General features: G+C 44.4%; 1 protein-coding gene across 1 annotated transcript in view; it reads left to right on the top strand.

Annotated features, from left to right (window-relative positions):
* The first annotated feature begins 320 nt into the window (after window positions 1-320).
* Window positions 321-7,155, top strand: part of LOC111140819 (catenin alpha 1) — a 180,043-nt gene continuing 173,208 nt past the window's right edge. The window contains exon 1 of the mRNA XM_022493010.1: window positions 321-392. The gene's annotated coding sequence lies outside the window, so the exon portion shown is untranslated. The remainder of the gene's footprint in view (window positions 393-7,155) is intronic.

The raw sequence follows: 7,155 nt of genomic DNA, 5'->3' as shown, positions 1-7,155 counted from the left end.
TCACCGCTCCTCCTTCCTCTGGGAAGGGGGGGTCACTCCCGGCCTGAACGTCCATTAGGGGCCTGGGATGAAGTAACTCGGGGGCACAGGGCGGAAAGCAAGAGATCCTCTTGCGAGTTCCGGCTCGGCGTCGCCAGGGTCTCTCGGTCGGGGCCTCACCCCCAAAGCGAGGGTCGAGAAAGCGGGGCGGCGGCGGGAGGCGCCGGGAAGAGCGCTCCGGAGGGAGGTGCTCGGAAGGGCGGGCGGGGCCGGGGCCGCGGGCGGGGGGCGGGCCGGGGGCGGGGGCGCCTGGCGGCCCATTTCCTCCTCGGAGTCGGACTGGAGGGAGACAAAGCGGCGGCCTTCGGCTTTGGGCCTCGGGAATCTTCCTGCGCTCGCCCCACTCGCCGCAGGTAACTCTCTTCAGGCGGGCCCCGGCTCCGAGCCGATGGGCTCCTCCTGCATGCATGCGGGCGGGCGGCCGCCGGTCTCCTCCGCGACCCCGCCCTGAATCGGGCTCCTGGCGGGTTGCGGTGCGGTGTCCGGCCCGCTGCTTCCCTTGCGGGGCCCCTGGCCTGCGCTCTGGCCCGGCGGGCGGGGCCGACGCTTCCTGGCGCTGGGGAAGTTGAGGGGCCGCAGAGGCTGGAGCTGAGCGAGCGGCGGGCCCCGCGCGGATGCGGCGCTTTCTCTCGAGAAACTTTCTCCCGGTTTTTAAACTTTGTCCCGGCCGACTCGGTGCGCGCGCCGGGCCCCCTCGGCCGCTTTCCCCTGTGGAGGAGAGCCTGCGCGCTGTTTCCGGTGCGGGAGTGGCGGGGAGCTGAGCTTCCCTGTGAAGTGATTGTGGTTTGTGGTTTCCGTGGTCGCACCCTCCTCCTCCTCCCCCCGCCACCGAAACTTGTTGGTCTGGTGGACTTGAGGTTCGCTGAGGCCGCGCTCCGGCTCGCCGGGCCCCCCGCGAAGGTGTGAGTGGGGTGCCGCCTTTCTCCGACCGGGTCTGGCTGGGAAGGTGCGCCACACCCGAGTGGACTTTTGGCGTGTACCGAGTTAACCTTTGTTGTGAAATTACTCAGACTTCTTGTGCTGGTGGGTAGGACGCGCCTCACTCTGGTTCGTCCTTTTGCCCGGGGGGCGTTGAACTCCTTTTTGTTGACTTTTAAAGGAGTGTGCGTGTGTGAAGCACTTGTTGGAAAAAATGTGGACAGAATGCCTGACCCTGGCTCGCCAGGAATGGCTTCCCAACAATGCAAGCGGCAGTTGGCTCGAGCCAGGATTGGCAGACACCCTCTTATGTCCTCCTGCGTCTTTGGAACATTTGTATTTATTTATTTATTTTTGGTGTTTGTTTTGAACAGAATTTACAATTTAGAAGAATGAGTTATGTGAAGTTTCTAACTAAATTAAGGACATTTCGTATTTATGTTGAAGGAAACGCTTACATCATTCTATTGTTGCAACAGGATAACCATTTCCATGAGAGGATATTTTATTTAGCAGTGACTTTTGAAGTGACTGTACAGGTTTATGTTACTTTAGGAAAATGTAAGTTAAATTAATTAGGATGTGTTATTTTGTTTTACAAGACGAAAGAAATTATCCAAACCTCTGCTTAATTATGTACCCTTCTTGACTCTTATTAAGTTAAATAATTTTTATCCGCTTTTTTTTTTTTTTTTAAGGGCCCGCCCATGATGTAAGATATGGGCTGTGTTCCCGAGAGCTCTTAGTGTAATGTAGGGAAGGCATATATACCTCCCCATGCAGTGTAAGGCAGACTGTTAAAAGTGCCATAATAGTACTTGTGCATGGGTCATATCTTCTTTACTACTAAGGATAGAAAAAAAAAAAAAAAACAAAACAAACCCAAAACTCGTGGAAGCATGGAGGGCCTAATAAGTTCTGTTTGGAGAAGTCCAGGAAGGCTCTGGAAGGCGGTGGCCTTTGAACTGAATGGAACTTGAGTAGGGTTTTTTCAGTGGAGGAAGCGTAAAGGGGGATAGGAGTTGGTGGAATTATGACATGACTCTTCTGATTTTCCTTACATTTTTGGCTCTTCGCAGGTTCCCCCCACCCCTTTCAGTTCACTCAGACCCAAGATTCTTTCTAACATATCTCAGCCTTTGACACTGTTGAGGTGGCATCACCTTCATTGCCATCAGCGTCTCATTCTTACAGTGAGTTAGAAATCAGGGGTGCCCTCTCCCTCTAAGTTGAGAATCTCTTCTCTGTGCAGTTTCCATATCAGACTTAGGTGCTCAAGTCCAAGTTTCTATTTTGATAGTGGATGTCTCACCTCACCTACATGGTCACCTTACACCAGAGAGCTGAGTGTCCCAGGTGCTTCTCAAACTCCACATGCCCAAAATGAGACACCTTTGTTTTCTGGAAACCTAAACCATATATGGAGATCAGCAGTAACTGGTAGGGTCCTGGGATTTTTTGAGAAAGTAATAGGCTGAGACATGACAGCCAGATCTGGTTGCCGCGGGTGGTGGTATGTAGTGGTGGTGAAGATCCGGACCAAGGAAATAGGGTCCTCTGCTTGTGTAAAGGTCCTGAGACAGGAATGAACTTAATGTGTTTTGAGACCTAAGATCTGTGGGGAGAAGGCCTCACATGAGATTGCCAGGGAACACCGGGTCATATGTTTGGATCTTATTCTAAGATCTATAAGAAGCCATTGTAGGGAGTTTTATGATCTGATATTTTAGTGAGATGATGTGGATGAAGGAACTGTATTTTGGTGAAGTGAGACAGTACTTAAATATGGTTTGGTTGTAAGAGGCCCAGGCTTATCTCTGACTTGTTTTCTCAGTAATGACCCCCCCCCCCCCCCCCCCCCCCCGCTCCATGTATTCTGTCCCTTTCATGATGAGCTCTTAGTCGCATCTCAGGACTCAAGTTAGGGCTTTCCTTTCTGGTAGCAAACCTCTTCTCACCAGGAGGTGTACTTCATTATACTGTACCTTATATTACTGATATCCCTGTTTGCCTTTTCTGCTACAGAGTGGGCCTGTGAGCCCCCTGATAGCCTTAGCCTTTGACTTGGTACCTGGCCTGGAGGGCAAATTAGATACTGTCGAATGAAGGAGGAAAAAGAGTCTTTCCTGTCTTGAGTCTAACTTGTGGGTGGAACTGTGAAGGATGAGGTGATAGAGTATGGAGAGCCTCAAATTGAAAACCATCTCCATTCCATTCTTCTTTCTTTTCTACTCATATCTAATCAGAGATGAAAGCCTCTCCATCCATGTTCATGTTACATTAATTCCTCTTTTCTGTTTTCTCTATTTCCACTGCAGTTTAGATTATCTTCTCATCTTTGAACAATTGAAACTACTTGTAGTTCTCTGGATAAATTGTTGTTTTTGTTTTCTTTGGTGCCTTTTTCATATTTTTTTCCTTTTCCTGGAGCTGTTCTTTTTTTTTTTTTTTTTTTCCTCTGACAAACTCATTTACTCTCTTTTTTTTTTTTTTAAGATTTTATTTATTTATTTGACAGGCAGAGATTACAAGTAGGCAGAGAGGCAGGCAGAGAGAGAGAGAGGAGGAAGCAGGCTCCCCGTCGAGCAGAGAGCCTGGTGCGGGGCTCTATCCCAGGACCCTGGGATCATGAACGGAGCCGAAGGCAGAGGCTTTAACCCACTGAGCCACCCAGGCGCCCCAAACTCATTTACTCTTTAAAACCTACCTTAGATGTCACTGCCTCTGGGTTTTCTCTTAGAACTCAGTGCTTCTTGGGTAGCTTGTACATACTCTGTGGTTGCATCTTTCGTACTGTTTGGTAAATATTTTTATGTCTGTCTTTTTCCCAGCTGGGGGTTCTTGGAAATGGGGCCTGGGCTTTTATTTTTCACAGAACTTTGAAAAAATTAAAGTATAATATACCTGTAGAAGTGTGGTCAAATCATGAGAATACCTGCTTAATGCTCTATTTGAGTGAAGACCATCCACATCCACTCTCTAGACCAAGAAACAGTAAATTATCAGTCAGTACTCCAGGAATCCCAGGTCACCACCTGTCCGTCTGCTCCCTTCAGTTTTTAATCTGAGATTTGGGAACATTATGGTTGCTCGTTTGCTCTGTTAGTGTTTGCCACAGTTAGTGGAATGTTTTCCTATCTTCCCCTCCACCTTTCAGTCTTTTACACCTAAGTAGTACTCCTGTTCATTTGAGAAACTTACTGCTCTCTCCTTGCTGAACTGATCAGACTCTTAGGTTTGCATTTAAGTCCAAAGTTCTGGCTCTGAATTCATTTGTTCAACTTCATTTTCTTTCTTTTGTCCCCCCCCACCCCAAGATTTACTTAGAGAGAGAGAGAGAACACGTGAAGGGGGGGCATGGGAGGAGCAGAGGGTGAGGGAGAGAATCCTCAAGCAGACTCTCCACTTAGTGCAGAGCTGGATGCTGGGCACGTCTCACAACCCTGAGATCATGACCTGAGCTGAAACCAAGAGTCGCTCAACTGACTCAGCCACCCAGGCATACCTCAACTTCATTTTTTACTGTAAATTGTTGCTACATGTCCTCTGCACCTGCCAGGCATTCGTACTGGAGTGCCTCATCCTTCTCTTGACATGAATGCTATCCATTGATGAAGGCTGGTTAATGTGTTTTGGTTCTTTTTTTGTTTTGTTTTGTTTTGTTTTCTGTTAAGACATTTGTCATCATTGCTGAAAGTGATCTTTAATTTACTGGAAATTCTAAAATTTGCCTCTGACTATGACATTCTCACTCCTGATCCTGTTTGTGTATGTGTTTTGGTGGTAAAATACATGTAACAAAATTTACCATTTTAACATTTTCATATAGACTTCAGTGACATTGAGTACATTCATATTTTTGTTTGTTCATCACCACCATCCATATCTAAAACTTTTTTCATTTTCAAAACCTGAAACTCCGTATACATTAAACATTAACTCCCCATTTTGCCTCCCTTCAGCCCCCTGACAACCGCCATTATACTTTCTCTTTGAAGTTGACTACTGTAGGCACCTCATGTAGGTTGAGTAATACGGTATTTTGTTCTTTTGTGAATGGTTTATTTTCCTTAGTATAATACCCCAGGGTTCATCTGAGTTGTAGCATGTGTCAGAATTTCCTTCATTTCTTAGTCAGATACACTAGTATCTGTTCATCTGTTGGTGGACACTTTGGTTGGTTCTACTTTTTGGCTGATAATAATGCTGATATGAAATGGGTGTACAAGTATGTATTTCTGTCCCTGCTTTAAATTCTTTTGGGTGTGTACCCAGAAGCGGTAAGGTAATTCTATGCTTATAGTTTTTAGGAACTGCTGTACTGTCTTCTACAGTAGCTATACCATTTTGTATGTTTATTAGCAGTGTATGAGGGTTCCAGTTTCTCCATATCCTAACAGTTGTTATTTTTTTTCTTTCTTTCTTTCTTTTTTTTTTAAACTAGACATCCTAGTGGAAGTAAGGTGATACTTCTTTGTGGTTTTGCTTTGCCCTTCTCTGATTAGTGATGTTGAGCATCTTTTCTTGTGATTATTGGCCATTTGTATATTTTCTTTGAATAAGTCTCTGTTCAAGTCCTGTGGCAATTTTAATTGAGTTGTTCGCTTTTTTGTTCAGTTTTAGATGTTCTTTGTATGTTCTGGATTTTTAAATTTATTTTTTTCCCTTTTATTATTGTAAGATTTTATTTATTCATTTGGAACAGAGAGATACAGAGTGAGAGAGAGCATGAGCAGGGGGAGAGGTGTAGGGGGAGGGAGAAGCAGAATCCCGCTGAGCTGGGAGGCTCCATCCCAGGACCCAGAGGTCATGCCTTGAGCCCACAGCAGATGTTTAACCATCTGAGCCACCGGGGCATCTCTTCTGGATTTTTAAAAAATTCCAGTATAGTTAACATAAAGTGTTGCAGTTTCAGCTGTACAGTGTAGTTTTATATATTACTTAATGCTCATTATAATAAGTGTACCCATGATCCCATTTACTGATTTCATTCATCCCCCCACCCACCTCCTCTCTGGTAACTTATCAGATTGTTTTCTATACTTAAAAGTCTGTTTTTCGATTGTCTCTTTTTTTTTTCCTTTGTTTTGTTTCTTAAATTGCACATACGAGTGAAATCATATTTTATTATTTTTCTGACTTATTTTGCTTAACATTATATTTTCTAGATCTATCCATGTTGAAAATGATTACAGTTTCATTCTTTGTGATGGCTGAGTAATACTCCACTTTTTTTTTTTTTAAAGATTTTATTTATTCATTTGACAGAGAGGCAGAACACAAGCAGGGGGAGCAGCAGGCAGAGGGAGTGGGAGGATGGGGGGCTGGATTCCAGGACCCTGGGACCATGACCCGAGCCAAAGGCAGACGCCTAACCAACTGAGCCACCCGGGGAACCCTGAGTAATATTCCATTGTATATATGTGTGTATATACACACACACACACACACACACACACACACACACACACCCCCCACATCTTCTTTATACATTCATCAATCGATTGACACCAGGGCTGCTTCCATAATTTGACTATTGTAAATAATACTGCAGTGAACATAAAGATGGATATATCTTTTTGAATTAGTGTTTTCATATTCTTTGGGTAAATATCCAGTAGTGGACATATAGTTTGAATATTAATCCCTTTTTAGTGTATGATTTGCAAATATTTTCTCTCAAGTTTTGGGCTCCCTTTTCACCCTGTTGGTGCACAAAAGTTAAATTTTGATCAAGGTCTGTTTATCTGTTTATTTCTTTTGTTGTCTGTGATTTTGGTGTCATATATAAGAAGTTATTGCCAAATCCAGTGCCATGGAGCTTTTCTCCTGTGTGGGTTTTTTTTGTTTTGTTTTGTTTTTTTACCCCCTCAGCTAGACTGGATACCCTGAGGTCAGGAACTAAGTTAGTATTCTAGGCCCTTTACCCTCCAGCACAGTGAAGGCGTGGTGAACAAGGAAAAAGTAGGGAAAACTTTTTTTTTGTAAATTTTAATTTTTAAAAGGTTTTAATGAACAATGAAGAGTTATGTTTAGAGTATTTCTTGCTGTTGCTGATTTGTCATTGATTATGTCTGTCTCTTGAATTAGGATGATAGTTTTTAGTTTTAATCTTAAGAGTCCCAGTTGGGAGTTCGGACTTCATCATCTGTGTAATGAATAAGAGAATTTATAAAGGATATTTAACATCTAATGTGA

Source organism: Enhydra lutris, unplaced genomic scaffold (genome assembly GCF_002288905.1).
Source record: "Enhydra lutris kenyoni isolate GAN:26980312 unplaced genomic scaffold, ASM228890v2 scaffoldscaffold5, whole genome shotgun sequence".
Lineage (NCBI taxonomy): Eukaryota > Metazoa > Chordata > Mammalia > Carnivora > Mustelidae > Enhydra > Enhydra lutris.
This window is presented reverse-complemented; position numbering and strand designations above follow the sequence as displayed.